We start from the raw sequence: 19,882 nt of genomic DNA on the forward strand, positions 1-19,882 counted from the left end.
ATTTTGGGGGGGGTAAACAAATTTTACCCCTGCCAACAGATTTCAGGGGGGGTAAATATTCCCCCAAGCAAATTTTACCCCCGGGGTAAAAATTTTGGGGGGGGTAAAAAAAATTTGCGGCGCGCCATTTTACCCCCCCAAAAACCGAATTACCCACCCCTTAAAAAAATTTTACCCCCCCCAAAATAAAAAGCTTGGACGCCCCTGGACTATACCCCAATATTTTAGGAAATAACTCAATCGCTCTATCTCTGGTCATAGTAATGGAACCTAATAAATCAAAATATACCACTAGAAAATGACAAAAATAATTTGTTAGACACTTTTACACTTTTTATAGATTTTACAGTAGCGAAACTACTCTAATATTCTAACGTGTCTCTCCATAACTTTTAGTAGCGAAGCTACTTTGTAAGTGGTAATGTATGTAAGTCTTTATTCTCAATTGTTATTTACCTATTTTATTATATTAAAATTGTCCTTTCTTATCCTTGAAGATGATGAAAGTTGCTCAAGAAATCAGCTTGTGACATCATAAAAATGAGGGTTTATCCATCTATTTTTTTAGTGGTTTTCTTTTTCACTCCACCTCTCCTCATCCCTCATTTTTATGACGACAGATTTTTTGTGAGAGACTTTCTTCGTCTTTTTATCTTTCTCTCCCTTTTTCTTTATTTCGTTTTCCTATTCTTTTTTTCTTTCTTACTTACATTTTTATCTTTATATTCTCTCTTTTTCTCTTATTCAATTCTTTTTCTCCTTTCTCTCGTTTTGTTTCACTCTCTTTCTCTCTTCTATATACTTATCATACCTCTCTCTCTCTCTCTCTCTCTCTCTCTCTCTCTCTCTCTCTCTCTCTCTCTCTCTCTCTCTCTCTCTCTCTCTCTCTCTCTCTCTCGCTCTCTCTCTCGCGCGTTTTGTTTTCTATCTCTCTTTCATCGTTTTCTTTTCTCTATTTCTTTCTCTTTCTTTCTTCCTTTTGCTCTCTTTCGCTCTGTATTTATATTTATTAATATCTTCTTTTTTTTTCTCTTATTCAATTCTCCTCTCTTTTTTCTCTATTTTTTTCTCTCTCTTTCTATTTGACTCTTTTACTCTCTCTCTTTCTTTCTTAAAGTTTGAACTATCTAAGAAAAAAATATTTGAATGTTGATAATATGACAGCAAACATTACTCTTATATAATTTAAAACATTTGTGAAGCGATTTTTTGGGGAAAATATTAATTATTCTACCATTGTCCAATCCCCAAATTCCCTGGGAGGGGTGGGAAAAGTGCAATGATTTATGTTCCCAATAATTTTCCACTTCTGGTTGGGTCAAGGATAAAGGGAAAATTAAATTAAATGATAAAATATAAAGCCACAAGAAAAAGTATAAAAAATTGGGGGAGAGAGAACTTAGAGAACTTTTTTTTTGGGGGGGGGGTGGGGGGGGGGTTAGGTGACCCTCCCTTTTTGAAGAGTCAGGGATTATGATGATAAATAAAGTCCATTATAAACTTTTGGGTCCTTCACCCAAATTGACTTGTTAAGCATGGGTAATCCTGTACATGGAGAAAGTAACTTAAAAATCAGACATGTGACGTCATAAAAATGAGGGAGATTAGAGAAGAAGTGGGAAAGTAAACCCCTAAAAAAAGAATAATCACGCATTTTTTATGATTTTTTAGTAACTTTTACATAATCCCTCCCCCCCTTTTTGTATAGTGTTCCTATTCTTAAATTATATTAAGTAAGGTTTGGTTAGCCCCCCACAGGGCAAGGGCTCCCTGTAAGTATATGCATATAATAACGATTACTCTCTCTCATATTATTTTAATTTCACAAAAGGACATTGTAAAGTGTTTTTGCTTATTTCCTTAGGTCAGGTAAGGTTGGGTTAGGTTTCTATTGAGTATTTGATATATCCATAGGGTTAGAGCACCACAGATAAAAGACTTGCAGGTTTAGGGCCTACTGCAGAGGATTATTCGTAAGATTACAAATTTTAAATTTGTGTCAATAAAGATAAGTGGGTTTCAGTGATTGACAGACAATATAAGGGGAAGCATCCAACTTCAGACATCTGCCTGTATTTTAAAGTAAAATAAATATATGTCACTCTGTCCACAGGGCGGAGACCCTGTCCCAATTTTGTATTGTGTCTTTTAAAAAGCTAATAGCGGGAAATATAAACACAGCAAATTACCTACAAAGAAACACAAAGTAATTTGCTAGCAGACAAGAAGTGTTTCTACCACTTGGGTCAGATAGTTGTCTAGATTATACATCAATATTTCATACATTTACTAGTTTCTATATTCCTGAAAGTGTAATAAATTTTGGCAAAAGTGCAACCAACAAGATTGCATTTAAAACTTGTTAAAAGATTATTTTCTGTTTTCTTTTTCATTCAAATTTTAATATTCAAAAACAGAAGAGGATATTTTTGTCCATAAGTAGCGCAGCAATAACAATAACTATAAGGTTTCAGAAATGACAATGGGCTGTTTAAAACTGGTCCCCAAAGTTTTAAATAACATTTTCTTTTTGGTGGGCTTAACAATTTTGGGGTCTTTTGATAAAATTTGATAGGTTGATTTACTGAGTTGAGTGTCCAAAGGTTACAACGCTACAAAAGAGGTAATTTTGTGTTTCATCATTGGGGATGTATATCAATTTATAGTTATTGTCTTATCCCTTTAAATCCTCTATAATGTTGATCCCCTATTTTAGGGGACTTGGATATTCACATAAACGAGGCTCTATAAAATAGAAAGTCTGAACATTATCCTATTATATAAAGTTTGTTTTTTGTCTGTCACGAAGGATCTCGCTAACCGCTGAACCGATATTGTTCTCCTTTACAGTGAATCTTCTTATAGGTCCTGGGAAGGTTTTAAACTATTTTGGGGGAGGGTGTCTTCACCCCCCTTCCCTCAAAAAATATTTTTTTCCCTCTTTTGAAACTCAAATTTAAAAATGGGATGAGGTCAACTTTTCCCCTCCTACCTTAAGTGCCCCTAGAGGCTTCTAGGGGGCGTAGTCGCTAGTTAGAAAAAATAAAATTATAATGGTTAATTAATAATAATTAGAATAATTTAAGACAAAGTCATGTTATAGATTTGTATTATAAATAGCTTTCTGCGGATATAAAAATATAAATTATAAGATTAAAAACAATTTTGTTGGCCTCGAGATATCAAAGGCAGGGTCTAACAAAACTGGTTTTAATATCATGATTGTAAATTCGTAGAATAGATATAATACAATACATGATTTTTCAGTGTGGCAGAGAATCGGTTCTTATCCACCGGATATTAATAGGTTTCGAAGCCATACTGGAAATATTATTCCAAAGTAATAGTAAAATTGAAATTTTTGGGACAATAATTAGAAATCTAGCAAATAAATCATTCTAATATAAAGTTGATATTTTAGCCAGCCGTAAGCATCAATTTTTAGAGCACGTGTAAATCTGGTGCAACATCCAAGTAATAATATATCAATATATTACTAATTTTGTTATTTATTATGTTAAATGCTTTGTTAAAATCAAACTAACATTAATATGACAAATGTAAGTCGTATTAGGGATCTAAAATGATGTACATCCCCAATTATGATACACAAAATTTTCTCTTTTGTAAGTAAGTTGTTAAAACGTTTGGGACACTCAACTTAATGAACCTACCAGACAAAATTCAAGAAAATCCAAGATATGACCCCCTATTTTTATAACTTTTAACATATTTCTTATTTTTATAGTAAAATATCTTCCTAACCGCTAAACCGATAGGATTCTCTTTCACAGTAAAGCTTCTAATAGGTCCATGGAAGGTTGATAACTATTTTTGGTAACGCATGCCCCTAGTATTATAAAAAACTAATATACTAAATGTTTCTTTGACACTAAATGATTGAACAATTTATGTCTCATTCAGTTTACAATATTAAGATTGCTTTTAATGTAAAACTGTATATGAAAGAATTGTCTTATCTTTTTGAAACAAGTTATATCTTAGTAAGTTTACAAGATTAAGATAGTTTTAAATGGAAAAATTAATTGAAACCGAATATTACCCGGTGGATTGGAACCAATTCTCAGCCATACTGAAAAATCATGTATAACATCTTATTACAGACAATTTTCCACGAGTATTAAAATAAAAATCATAAAATTAATACAAATTTTGTTAGCCCTTGCCTTTGACCCCTCGGGTCTAACAAAACTGGCATCAATCTTATATTTTTTTAAAATTTTATATCCGCAGAAATCTGTCTATAACGCGAAGCGATTAAACTTTGGATAAAATTGTGCTTGTTATATGCATGCACAAAAATTTGAAAGTTCTGTATGCATAAAACATTTTTAAAAAAGAAATTAAACTGTAAGGGATAATTATTCTAATATACTAATTATATCGGTTGAAAAGTTTGAACATTACTTGTTTTGAACCTACTAAAAAGTACCCAAAGTTGTAGTAGTACCCAAAGTTTTGATAGTTTGGTTTCAAACTCGTAGTGTCCAAACTATTCAACCAACTATCTATAAGGGGGGTAATTTTGTGTATTCCATTTATTGCGGATTTAATCATGAATGGTTGAATCGTTCAGATACAGCATTTAACAAGGGCTGGTACAAACCTATTTTAGGACGGGAGGTACGTCATCCCCCATTGGGGATAAGTCTCCGAAAAAATCCCCCACAACTGTTTATAAAAATCGAAGCTTTTCTATAATTAGGGTCGGTCCGTCCGTCCGTAACGGTTAGCTTTTTCGTTAACTTAGGCATGTTAGAATTGTCCTATCGATTTGAATCTTTGCTTGATGATTCCTATAATAATTAAGTACAATTAAGAAAGCGTAATAACTCTAATTTTGTTACCAGAAAGTTCATACGTCCATTTAAAACATTACAATTTTGTTTAGACCTATACATCTATTCAGTTCTAACACATTGTTAATGTTCGTTTGTCCTACCTTTTCAGAGCTTTATTTTTATAGATGTTGTCATCCTTGTTTTTTATAATACTTATCTCTCATGAAAACTATTTTAAAGCAGAAAAATGGTCATTTTTGTTTGAAACTAAATGATAACTTTTTTTCAACATAAAATGAATTTGGCCAATTTATTTTATTTGCCCTTTTTAAAAGCGCAGCTAGCTTTTCTAAAATAAGGTTCGGTCTGTCAGTCCATAACTGAAAGCTTTCATCGTTGATTTAGACATATTTTAATTGTCCTATCGAATTAAAATTTGTCCTTATGATTTCTGTAATTGTTAGGTAAGAATTTTAGGTTGTATGGTTTTCTATTTTCTGTTTGTCTGTCTGTCTGTCTGTATTTCTGTCTGTTTGTCTGTCTGACTATCTGTCTGTCTGTATGTGTGTCTGTATGTCTGTCTGTCTGCCTGTCTGTTCGTCTGTTTGGATGTTTGTATGTTTATCTGTCTTTCTTTCTGACTTTCTGTTTGTCTGTCTATCTGACTGTCTGGTTGTCTATCTATCTATCTATCTATCTAAGTATATATATATCTATCTATTTAACTATCTATTCAAATATGAAAATGTTTAAATTTGTATAAAATTAGTTTGCAATGAAAAATAATGATAAATTAAATAATTGGACCACAGGCCTATTTTAAATATTTAATAAAGGTAAAAATCATTAGCCAGGTTCCATAACTGTTTAATAACAATGTATGACAGTTGAATTTATACCTAAACAAGCCTAATATTATGCTGTTATAAAAAGCAAATTATTGTCCTTAGAACTCAACATTTTTTATGTATTATTATTGAAAGAAAGAGGGGACAATGGGCTGTTTAATAACGTTTTCATTAGCTTAACAAATTTGGGGACTTATTTTAATTCATAAAGTTGAGTGTTTAAGCGTTTCAACCACTATTTTTAATCTACAGAAGGGGTAATTTTGTGTATCATCATTGGGGCTGTAAATCAAATTTTCAGCCATAGTCTTATCCCTTTAGATCCCTGATAAATATTATAACTAGGCAAACCTACACGTGTACTGTGATACTTTTATGGCCAATCGACTAAAGAATCGTCCGAAATTGTCATATGTTTGGCACAAGAAGTATATTAGTAAACTCTATCAACCGAGATTAAGGTACATTGGACTGAAATTATACTGGTACCCAAAGTTTTATAAACGCGTTAGTAATTTGGGTACTTTACAAACTTTTTTCAACCAATATATCTAAAAATAAAGGGGTAATTTTATTTATCATCATTGGGGATGTACATAGATTTATCGTCCATTGTCTTATCCCTTTAAATCCCTGCCATATAGACGACATAAACTATTTATATTTTATCTAGCCAAAGTGCTTTTTTATTTGAATATAAAAATAACATTTTTTCCTACAGGGGATAAGACAATGAACGATAAATTGATGTAAATCTATGCTTACAGGCTAGGAAGTTTGTATTACCCAATCGAAATATAACAAAAGTCCTCAAAGTTTATATGAGAAGGTGTTTTAAAATGTTGGGAACCAGTATAATTAACAGTCTAACATCAAGTCCTCCGAATCAAGTCCCCAAAGTTGTTAAACCTACGAATGAGATAAATGTGTTTTAAAACGTTGGGTACCAGTATAATTAACCAGGGGTCTAGAGGGATAAGGCAATGACTGATAAATTAATGTTTTATTTTTTTCTGTTGTTTAAATTCAGTGGTTGAAACGTTGGAACACTCAACTTAATAAAACAACCGATCAAAATTCACTAAAGTCCCCAAAGATATTAAGCGGAGGAATAAGAAAACATTATCATAAAACTTTGGGGACTAATGTAATAAACAGTCCAATGTCCCCTCCCTTAATAAGTATTAATTTCCATTCTAAAATATTAATATTCTATTTTTATAACCGAAGCGTACTATGATTATGAACAGTTAGCTTTTTTCATTAATTTATGCATACTATGATTGTACTATCCAGTTCAAATTTTGCATGCTGATTCCTATAACAGTTAGATACGATTTAGGAAGCATAGCAAACCTATAATCGTTACCAGAATGTCCGTATGTTCATTTATAACACGTTGATTTTTAACCTTTTTGACAACTATTTTTTATGTGATATGATTATCCTCATTAATATTTGGAATACTGATTCCTATAACAACAAGTTACAAACAATTCATGTATAAAATCAAGTACTAAAAAATGTAAGTAAGTCCTTAAAGAGTAACCTATGTTTTAGCAGTTTGCAACAATTTTACTTACTATTTTGTTTAGACTTATACAATATACATATATATTTTTTCAGCTATAACACTCTACAAGTGTTAATGTCCGTTTGTCTTACCGTTTCAGAGCTTTGGTTTTATGGATGTTGTCATCCTTGTTATTAACGTATAGTGACTGCAGAAGAAAACACACATAAATAACTCAATTTAACTTATTTAGTATGGCATTGCAATAACTTTTGTAAATAAATGTGAGGGAGAGAACATTTGGCTGTTTATTACACTAGTCCCCAAAGTCTTATAACAAACTTGGGGATATTTATAAAATTTTGATTGGTTAGTTTAAATAGTTGAAAGTCCAAACTTTTAACTTTAATTGTAATTTACAGAAGGGGTAATTTTGTGTATCATCATTAAGAATGTCTATCCAGTAAAGGATAGGAAATTGGGCTGTTTGTTACACTTGTCCCCAAAGTCTTATAATAACGTTTAATTATTATTCTTTGGCTTAACAATCTTGGGGACATTTATTGAATTTTGATTTTTTTGTTCATTTAGTTGAGTGTCTAAACGTTTCAACCACTAATTGTAATTTACAGAAGAGATAATATTGTAAATCATCATTGAGGATGTCTCTCCAGTAAGGGAGGGGACGTTGGGCTGTTTATTACACTAGTCCATATAAAGTCGTATAATAACCTTTTATTATTGATTTGCTTAACAATCTTGGAGACATCTATTAAATTTTGATTGGTTAGTTTAATTAGTTAAGTGTCCAAACTTTTAACTTCTAATTGTAGTTTACAGAAGGGATAACTTTGTATATCATAATTTAGAATGTCTATCAAGTTCGTTACACTAGTCCCCAAAGTATTATTATAATGTTTTTTTATTCCTTGGCTTAACAAACTTGGGAATGGACCTTGATTGGTTGGTTCTTTTAATTAAGTATCCAAACGTTTCAACCACTAATTGTAATCTACAGAAGGGGTAATTTTGTGTATCATCATTTACGATGTATATTTAAGTTCTTAGTTAAGACTTCTTTTAGGTCCAAGGAAGAATTATTTTGAAAATGCATTATAATTCAAGGCCCCCTTCTGTTATATATATAGCACTAAATTACTACATAACACCCAATTAAATTTATTTTCCCAGTACAAGTAAATAAAATTCAATTCAATGGCCCAACTATATATATATAGCACTAAATAACAAACTAACACCAAATTAAATTTATATTTTCAGTAAAAGTAAATAGCATTTAATTCAATGGACCCACTATTATATATACATACCACTAAATGACCAAAAAAAGCAAACAAATTTTATTTCTTAGCATAAGTAAATAATATTCAATTCAATGGCCTCACTGTTATAGCACTACAAAAAAATTACTAATTAAATATATTTTCTTAGCACAAGCAAATAGCTTTCAATTCAATGGCCCTACTATAAAATACATATATATACATATATAGCACTATATAACAAAACTAGTGGCTTCGCCCCTAGCCTCTAGGGGCTTTGCCCCAAGAGGTTTGATCAACCTAATTTTTCGTATTTTAGATTTAAAAAGAAAAAGTAAAAAAAATTTTTTTTTTTGGGGGGGAGTTTAATTTTTTGGGGGGGTTGGGGGTGTCCCACCCCCCAAGAAAATAGCTTAAAACCATCACAGGACCAGTAGGTATATTCCCTGAAGAGTAGAGCCCAATCGGTTCAGTGGTTACTGAGATCTTAAGCTTCAGACGGACAGACAGACGGACAGACGGACAGACAGACGGACAGACATCGTTCTACTTTGTATTATAGATAACGCCAAATTAAATTTATTTCCTCCTGTATACAGTCTAGATATTACATTTTTAGTAGCAAAGCTACTCTTGAATTTAAAATGTATGTCTGTAATTTATTACAGGGATCTAAAGGGATAAGACAATTGCAGATAAATTGATGTATATCCCCAATGTTGATACACAACAAAATCACCCCTTCTGTAGATTAAAATTAGTAGTAGAAACGTTTGAACCATCAAATTAAAGAATCAACTTTGGTGACTAGTATAATAAACAGCCCATTGTCCCCTCTCTGTCTGATTTGCATGTTTTCTCGTTCTATCCCATTGTACGTCTGTTTACAATTTAGATTGTATATAAAACAATGTTGCTTTCTCTTAGTAAGGGGGAGGGAATTTTTTGCCTAACAAATGCGTTGGGGTTTACCCTTCGGGACCAATAACCCATCCTATCCTATAGCATATTCTATAGTAAAACACATACACACAATTAACACATTTCTAAAATATTTCAAAACAAGGGGGGAGGGGTGAGGGGGTTCTGTAATCAACAAGAAATTTTGATGGAATTTAGGCATGTTAAAATAGTCCGATTCATTTAAAACCTTTTCAATACCTAAAACTTAACATATATTTTTAGCTATTTTGTCACTATGAATTTAATCATACAGAAAACTTTATTAATTATTAGACGATTAGGCAAAGCAAAGCAAATCTATAATAAGAATAGTTAAATGTATGTACGTAGGTATTGCTTGATTTAATGGATATAGGATATACGTAGATATATTAACAGGGGAAAATTTGTGTCAATTTAGCTTGCTAATATGGATCTCATGTAATATAGTGGAAATATTATTATTTTAGCCAGCTGCAAGTATTACTTTTCAAAGTACATGAAAATCTAGTGCAACATCCAAGTAATAATATATCGATCCTTGATTCGTATTTTAATTTTGTGATTAATACAAGATTAGCAAAAAATATTTGTCTCACAAACAAGAAAAACTAATGACATTGGAGGCGTAGCTTAATTGCAGGGATCTAAAGGGATAAGACAATGACCGATAAATTGACGTTAATCCCTAATAATGACACACTAAATTACCCCTTCTGTAGATTACAATTAGTGGTTGAAACGTTTAAAAAATCAGGAGAGAGAGAGACAAACAGACAGACAGAGAGAGAGAGAGATGGAGAGAGAGAAAGAGGTAAATATAATAATTATATAGAAGCTTTGCTTTGAGAGAGCGAGCGAGAGAGAGAGAGAGAGAAACAATCTAATAAGTAATATAGGATGTACATAATTTTTGAAAAAAAATTCTATTAGAGTTTTCGAGAATTATTTTGTTGAATTAACATGAAGTGTTTCTTATAAAAATGAATGAGATTTTTATACAATATCATTATCAATAGCTTAAAATTTTATGAAAATACATATCCTATTATATAAAGTAGAAAGGTATTTTTGTCTGATGCTTAAGATTTCAAAAACAGCTGAACTGATTGAGTTCTCCATTTTAGAAACGTTTAACATAGGTTCCGGGATGGTTTTATGCTATTTTTTCCATCGCTTCCTCTTTGCAAATCCCCTAGATGATAGAGTCTCAAATACTTGTCCTTATTTAAAAGTAACATGATCATTGTCTGTTTGTACCGAATTATCTCGCTAACCGCTGATCCGATATGGTTTTCCTTTACAATTAAGCTTCTCATAGGTCCTGAAAAGGGTTACAGCTATTTTTGGGTGGGTAAGTAACTTCTCAAATATTACCAAATTGTTCTGTTTAATAAAAAACTCACTTTTTTAAAACTTTTGAAATAAAATTTAACAAGGATGACAACATCCATAAAAGCGAAGCACTGAAACGGTAGGACAAACGGACATTAACACTTGTATAGTATCTGAACTGAATAATCAGAATTTAAAAGTATAAGAGTCGAAGCAAAATTGTAAATAAATTTGTTGAAAAACTGCTTGAAGCAGGGTAATGTTTATGGACATACTTACATTTTTAGGACTTTATTATAGAGTTGCTTCGCTTAAAATATTGTTCTTTGTTGTCCCAGGAATCAATATACCAAAAATCAGATAAAACGGATAATTAGAACACTTGAAAATTTGTTGTTAAAAAAGTAGAAAAATCAACATGTTTAAAATGGACGTACGGACATTCTGGTAATGATTATAGAGTTGCTACGCTTTCTAAATCGTACCCAACTACTACAGGAAACATCATGCAAAGTTTGAAATCGATAGGACAATTCTAACATGCCTAAATTAACGAATAAAAGTTATCTATCTCGGACGGACGTACGGACTGACGTACGGACGGACGGACGGACGGACCGACCCTAATTATAGAAAAGCTTCGCTTTTAAAAATAATGTGCGTTCGAATTTAACCCCCCACCAACTTATGTGCCCCTAGAAGCCTTTAAGGGGCGTAGCCGTTAATTCATACAATAATGTCGTTATGTTGCATGTTTTGTATTTTTTTTGTGATATACGTTTTTCTTCCTGCGTTAATTTGATTACTTCTGGGATCTTAAGAGATAAGTCAAAGGCCGATAAACTGATGGAATTCCCCAATGATGATACAGAAATATACCCCTTCTGTAGATTGAAATTAGTAGTTATAACGATTGAACACCCAGCTTAATTATCAACCAATCAAAATTCACTAGAGTCCCCAAACTTGTTAATAAGACGAATAAGAAAACGTTATTTTAAAACTTTGGGAACCAGTGTAACAAACAGCCCATCGCCCCCTCTAACTCTCAGGATATTATAGAAATCAAATATCTCATAATTGCTAAAATTTGGTCTATCAAACACTAGTATATAGTCAAACTAACACAAATTAGTTCTTTTAATAAATGGATATATAATATACGTGGATATATTGACAGAGGAAAATTTTAGGTTGATAATATAGACCCCATTTATTGGTTAGTTCGTTCATCCTTTAGGAGGAGATGGGATAACAGGGGATGGATGGGGGAAATTTAGCCAGCTGCGAGTTATTAGAGTACATGAAAATCTGGTGCAACCTCCAATTAGTAATATATCGATTATAATTCATATTCTGCTTAGTCAGTTATTTTGACATTTGTGATAATGTTCGTTTGTCTTACCCTTTCAGAGCTTCGCTTTAATGGATGTTGTCATCCTTGTTAGAGATAAATGTATAGAAAAGTTTTAAGTATATCAATCTATTTTGTTTGAAATTTAATAACTTTGTGAAAGGTTTCAATAAAGAAAATAATTTATAGTATAAAGATACTCTTTAACTCTAGGTTGGGATGAACAATTTGCTGTTTATTACACTTTTATTGAATTTGATTTGTTGGTTTACTAGGTTGAATGTCCAAACGTTTCAACCACTATTTTTTTGATCTACAGAAGGGGTAATTTTGTGTATCATCATTGGGAATGTACATTAATTTAACAGCCATTGTCTTATCCCTTTAGATCCCTAGAGCCCTATTTTTAGTTTGAAAAGAAAAAAAAAGAAAGGGTAAAAAATCAATTTAAAATTAAAAAGGTTATTTTGATATAAGGAGTTAATAATTTAACATTCTAAGAAATAATCACTTTATACACTAATTCATTTATTTATCAATCTTTTATATTATCAAAAACTATCTATCCATCTAACTATTAATCAATCTATCTATCTAGCTGTTCATTTATCTATCTATCTAACTAGTTATATTTGTCTGTCTACTTATCTATATCTATAATACAAAGTAGCTTGATGTCTGTCCGTCCGTCCGTCCGTCCGTCTGAAGCTTTAGATCTCGGTAACCACTGAACCGATCGGATTCTACTCTTCAGGAAATATAGCTACTGGTCATGTGGTGGTTTCAGGCTATTTTCTTGGGGGGCGGGATCTATCCATCTAACCATTAATCAATCTATCTATCTAGCTGTTCATTTATCTATCTATCTAACTAGTTGTATTTGTCTGTCTACTTATCTATCTATAATTCTAAATAGTTATTTTTGTTTTCTAGTTTTCTATCTATGTATCTAACCCTTAAACCATCATTCTATTATCTCTATCTATCTATCTATTGTGGTATGTAGAAGAAGATTAATTACAACGTAAGCTTTTTCTCCTGTGCCAAAAAAAGAGAAAAAACAAGGATGACAACATCCATAAGTAGCAAAGCACGCAAAAAAATCATGGATCGGAATACTGACAAGGAGATTTAAAGAGCATGTATTTTTAAAAGCGAAGCTTTTCTATAATTAGGGTCGGTCCGTCCGTCAGTTCGTCCGTCCGTAACTGATAGCTTTTTTCATTAATTTAGGCATTTTAGAATTGTCCTATCGATTTCAAATTTTGCATGGTGATTCCTGTAGTAGTTAGGTACGATTTAGAAAGCGTAGCAACTCTATAATCATTACCAAAATGTCCGTACGTCCATTTTAAACATGTTGATTTTTTTACTTTTTTAACAACAAAGTTTTATGTGAACTAATCATCTGATTGATCTGATTTTTGGTATATTGATTCCTTGGACAACAAAGTATAATGTAATAAGCGAAGCAACTCTATAATCAAGTCCTGAAATGTAAGGATGTCCATAAACATTATCCTGAATCAAGCAGTTTTTTTCAACAAATTTACTTACAATTTTGCTTTAACCCTTATATATTTATATTATGATTATTTAGTTCTGACACTATACAAGTGTTAATGTCCGTTTGTCCTACCGTTTCAGTGCTTCGCTTTTATGGATGTTGTCATCCTTGTTATATTCATGTTTTGTACATGCCGAGAAAATCCACTTTCCTCCACAGCCTTACGGACGGACAGACATAGGTAATTTTAGAGTAGCTTCGCTACTGAAAAAAAAACTAATAAACAAACTACCAAGAATTGGTCGGGGTATATATTTAGACAGAGATAGGGGGGAAAATTTCCTGTTTATTACACTAGTCCACCAATTTTTATAATAACGTTTTCTTATTCGTTGGCATGACAGCTTTGGAGACTGTTATTAAATTATGATTGGTTGATTCATTAAGTTGAGTGTGATTGTAATCTACAGAAAGGGCAATTTTGTGTACCATTATTGGGGGTGTTCAACAATTTTTCGGCAATTGTCTTATCCCTTTGGTTCCATGAGGTTTGCTTAATATACTGAGGTTACTAAATACAATTAGTTATAGAGATACTATAACACAAACACACACACAAACATAACACACACACATAAATACATAAACACACATACACACATACACACACACAAGCACACACTCACACACACACAAACAAACACACTTATACACTCACACAGACACCTACACGAACAAACACACATTTTTACATACACATACACACAAACAAATACACACTAACACACACACAAGCAAACAAACATACACACGCACACACAAACACACACAAACACACAAATAACCACACACATACAAACACACACACACACAAACAAACAAACAATAAAGAAATAAATATTGTCCATTGGAGATTAGGTCTATAAATAACTTAATAATAGACGCATTATATATTTTTATTTATCTATTTTTCTACCTATCTATCTACTCAACCTCCTATCTATTTATCCATCTATTTATCTATCTATCTCTCCTCCTTTTGATCTGTGTATCTATCTATCTAGACTTCAATCTGTCGTATATTTACTTATTTTGGCATATTTATCTATTTATTTATCTATTTATCCTTCCATTTATCATTCTATCTTTATATCTAACTAGCGGCTTCGCCCATAGCCTATAGAGGCTTTTTTCCTGAAGGTTCAGGGGAAAATTTTAAATTTTTTTTTTACATTTTTTAGATATTTTCTGAATTTATAACTTTTTATATCTCTTTATCACTTTTTATATTTATTTATATTGGTTTATATTACTTAAAACCTTTTCTTTTTTTCTTTTTTTAATGATTTAAAATTTTTTTGCCATTAGCCTTTTTGGGGCTTCACCCCTACAGGAGAAGGAAGAAAAACAGAGTTTAAAAGAAGAAAAAAAAGTTAAAAAGAGGAAAACTAATTAAAATATAAAAAATATAAAAAAGTATAAAAAATAAAAAAATATTAAAAAGTATATAAAAATATATAAAAACATAAAAACATTAAAATTTGAAAAAAATATGATATTTTTTTGGGGGGAGGGAAATTTTCATTTTTTGGGAGGGTTGGGGGTGTCCCACCCCCCAAGAAAATAGCTTAAAACCACCACAGGACCAATAGGTATATACCCTGAAGAGTAGAATCCAATCTTAAGGGACAGACGGACAGACAGACGAACGGACGGACAGACTCATTCTACTTTATATTATAGATAATCTGTGTATCTACCTATCTAACTATCTATACCTATAAACAACCTAAAATAACGTTCCATAAATCTATATTTCTATCCTTCTATCCTTGTTTCTGACGTTTTATCTATTATATCCTTATAATAAAGTAAAAGGATGTTTGTATGTGTGTCTGTTTGTACCAAAGTATCTCGCTAACCGCTGAATCGATCAGGTTCTCTTTAACAGGGTAGATTCTCATAGGTCCCGAGAAGGTTTTATTACTATTTTGGGGAAGGGTACCCCCACCCTCCCAAGAGAAATCACAAAAAATCTAAATTTTTTTACGTTTCTCGATTTAACAAAGCGAGTTCAACGAAAAATAAATGTCAAACGCAACATAGACATATTTAAATATAACAAAAAACATTTAAAGTGCCACTAGAGGCCTCTAGGTGCGTAGCCGCTAGTCCTCTATAAAGTAGTAAGGCTTTTTGGTCTATTGCTTCAGAAACAGATCTATAGTTTATAAGTATATACAGACAACTACCTTCCTTCCTTTTTTAAAGACCTTTTTTGTCTGCTTCTAAATTATTTTCTGCTACTTGGCTGTGTTAATGTAAGTGACACCATTGGTTGATTTTTAGTGATCCAATAGAATGGTTGCACAAGGTGGTTGCGATGGGGAGATACAGTTATTTAATCCTTTCTCCCTCTAGTGTTTTACTCTAATGCTTCATATTTCGATAAATATTGAGCCGATTGAGCTTCACATAGGTCCATGGATGGTTTAAAGCTATTTTATTTTTTATTTTCATCCTTCCTATACTGTGTTACCTTTCTATCCATCTGTTTATCAATGAATATTGATAACAAAATAATGCACCTTTTTATACCTCTTGATGTATAACTAACGGCTGTGCCCTTAGCTTGAATGGGAGTGGGTTTAGTAATATAGTTTAAAACCATACTAGAACCTATGTGATACTTCCCTAAAATACAGAACTCAATCGGTTCAATGGTTAGCAAGATCTTAATTAACCAACCTAACATAATAAAATCATTAAAAAAATATTTTTCTAATAGTTTGTTTTTATACCTTATATACGGTTTAAAATCTATAGGACTATTCTAAAATTCTTAAATTTTATATTATAAAATCTTTGTACAGTAAAACTAATTCTTTTTCTAAAAAACTTTAAAATATTTTAAAATGAATGGAAATCTTTTTAGTAGAATTTAAAATGATTCCAAATAAAATTAGGAAGAATTCTCCACATTAATTAGCTCACAAACTTTTTCTAGTTATTTTGTTCGTAGATCTAAAGGGATAAGACAAAAGCAGATAAATTAGTGTACATCCCCCAATGATGATACACAAAATTACCCCTCTTGTGTAGATTAAAATTAGCGGTTGAAACGTTTAAACAATTAACTAAATTAACCAACTAATCAATGCCCAAAAGTTGTTAAGCCCACAAATAAGAAAACATTATCATAACACTTTGGGCCATAAACATAAACAGCCAATTGTCCCCTCTTATTCTCTGTATTCTGTTGTTGGAGTGCTACTCTATAAGTTAGGTATGTCCGTTTTTTTTTTTTTTACTGATTTCAACATATCCTTTTGGTCCAATTTTCAAAAAATTTAGTATCAGAATTTAATTTCTGGTCTTTGTAAAAGTTTTTGGGTTCATAAATGAAAGAACAAGTAGCTTTATTAACAAATTAAACTATATACTTATACTATATACTTTCAGTCTTCATACAACTGAAAATCAACTGTTATTACTATTATAAAATTAACTTTAGAAAGCAGTATCTAGGGTCTTTAAATTACTGTAGTTTAACTGCACAATATTCAGGTTTCTAAGACTAAAATTCTACTGTAAAATTAGAACATTAAAAAACTTTAGAATCTGCCTCAAATCTTAACCTTTAATCTGTCCTTTAGGAAAAATAGTTGTTTTACTTAGAAATTATTAGAAGCGAAGCTACACAGTGATCTAAAGGGATAAGACAATGACTGATAAATTGATGTACATCCCCAGTGATGATACATAAAATTGTGCCTTTTAAGATTAAGATTAGTGGTTGAAACGTTTGAACACTCAACTGAATGAATGAATAAACCAAAATTTACTGAAGTACCTAAAGTTGTTGAGCCAACGAATAAGAAAACGTTAGTATAATACTTTGGCGACTAGAGTAATAAACAGCCCATTGTCCCCTCTTTCTCTACAAGTATCTATCGGCTATGTATTTGAAGCAATTAAAGGCCATAAAAATAGCCTTAAACCATAGCCTTAATGGACATATATGGAGCTTCCCTAATCTTAAAAACTTAATAGATTCAGTAGTTATTAAAATCTTTAGCTACATACAAAATGAAATTTCCACTCTAAACTTTTTTGGGTGGAGTGTAAAGAGCCCCAATTTGGTGAATAAAATATAAAAAGGTTAATTGATTTGTACAAACTATTGGCTTTTAATGATATTTTTACACTCTTGTTACACTTTCCCATAAAAGACAGAGCAACATACAAACATAGTTGTAGAGTAGCTGTGCTAGTGAAAAAAAACAATTGTTTATGAAAACAGCTGTTCCTAAAAATATGTAAATACCCTTCTGTAACAGTAGAATAAATACTAATATTAGCTTTTGTTTTACTGTTATATTAATTATTTAATATAACTTTGAAAATCACAAAAATATGTTTCTAATAATATGTGTATTGTAGGAAGTCACAAGTATTAGGGGAAAAAAAGTTATTTAATCTACGAAATTGTTAATGATTTTTAAAAACAAAATGGCCTAAAACCATTCTGGGACCTATGTAACGCTTAACGTAAACAAAGCACTCAATCGATTCAGTGGTTTTAACGAACATTTATAAATGCAAATGACAAACATACAGAAAGACAGACAGACAGACAGAAGGACAGAGACAAAAACAGAATGCTAGACAGACAGACAGATTGTCTGAAGGACAAACCTACATACAGAAAAACAGACAGACTGACAGAACAGACATACAAAAAGTAGGACAAACATACAGTAGAACAGACAGACAAACAGGAGGACAGACAGAAAGATAGGCAGACAGAAAAACAGAAGAACAGGCAGACAGACAAAACAGACATAGAAAAAGAAGGATAGACAGACAGAAGGACAGATAAAAAAAACAGAAGGATAGATAGACAGAAGGATAATATACATTCAGAAAGATATAAGGGCAGACAGACTAACAGAAGAACTTACAGATAAAATTAAACAGAAGGACAGAAAAATAGAGAAGGACAGTAAGTCAAACAGACATACAGAAGGACAAACATACAGAAGAACAGACAAACAATAAGAATGATAGATATAGACAAAAAAAACAGAAGAATACACAGACAGACAAACAGAAGGATTGACAGACAGACAGACAGACAGTCAGAAAGAAAAAAAGACAAACAGTTTGATAGACAGACATAAGAACTTTCAAACAAACACAGGAAAGACAGACAGACAGAAAGACAGACAGAAGGACAGACAGACAGAAGGACAGATAAACAAACAGAAAGATAGACAGACAGACAAACAAAATGATAGAAAGACACAAACAGAAAAACAGACAAAAATGCTTCACTCCAAAAAAATCTCACCTGTTAAATTCGTCAACATTTTTTTCTTTCTCTTCCTTCTTTTAAAATCAAATTATTTTTAAAAAATCACATTAACTTCTTAATTATAACTTAATTATTGGTGGTTTTAATAGATTTATTAATCACTGAAATCTCACTTTATTTTATCACTATGTTGGCTATGTATTGCTGTGTGATAGTATACAGATTGTATTACTTGGAACCGCTATCTTTCAAAATTCTTTATTTTCCTGTGGGGTAGTTAGATACATGATAAGATGCATATTTGGGATCTAAAGGAATAAGACAATAGCCGATAAATTAGTTTAGATTCCTAATGATAGTACACATTATTACCTCTCTGTAGATTACAATTAGTGGTTGATACGTTTGGACAGCCAACTTGATGAACCAACCAATTGAAATTCACTGAAAGTCTCCAAAGATTTTAATCCAACGGATAAGAAAACGTTATTATGAAACTTTGGGATCTATTGTAATCTATGGACTTTGTAATAAATAAGAGAAGGGATGGGCAGAAAAATAGCCAAAACCCATGCAAGGCATAATATAACAAACAATTTTAGTGAGAGAAGACATTGAACTTTCTAAAAAAAGGTTCTAAAAACAACTTCGGGTACTTTTAATCAATCTTGCTTTAATTGTAAAAATTTCAGTGTCAAAACTTTCCAACCTATGATTTTAATCAACAGAAGGGGTAATTTTGTGTATCATCATTGGGGATGCAAATCAATTTATCATCCATCGTCTTAGCAATTGATAAAAATTCTTCCATTAATAAAAATTAAAATATCACCTTATCCCTCCCAAAACACAATAATCCAAACATGTATCTATCTATAACTCCTAAAACACAATAATCCAAGCATGTATCTACCTAACTGAGATAAACTCTTTAATTGTCTATTGACTTTTAAACTGTTGTATTCACTGTCTTTATGTCTG

General features: G+C 31.5%; 1 long non-coding RNA gene across 1 annotated transcript in view; it reads right to left on the reverse strand.

Moving 5' to 3' along the window:
• Positions 1-19,083, reverse strand: part of LOC145332667 (uncharacterized) — a 32,456-nt gene extending 13,373 nt beyond the window's left edge. Inside the window, exon 1 of the long non-coding RNA XR_013884255.1 lies at positions 18,938-19,083. This is a non-coding gene — a long non-coding RNA (uncharacterized LOC145332667). The remainder of the gene's footprint in view (positions 1-18,937) is intronic.
• Positions 19,084-19,882: the final 799 nt, after the last annotated feature.

The sequence above is a fragment of the Acartia tonsa genome, chromosome 11 (genome assembly GCF_053477335.1).
Source record: "Acartia tonsa isolate MP-2025a chromosome 11, ASM5347733v1, whole genome shotgun sequence".
NCBI lineage: Eukaryota > Metazoa > Arthropoda > Copepoda > Calanoida > Acartiidae > Acartia > Acartia tonsa.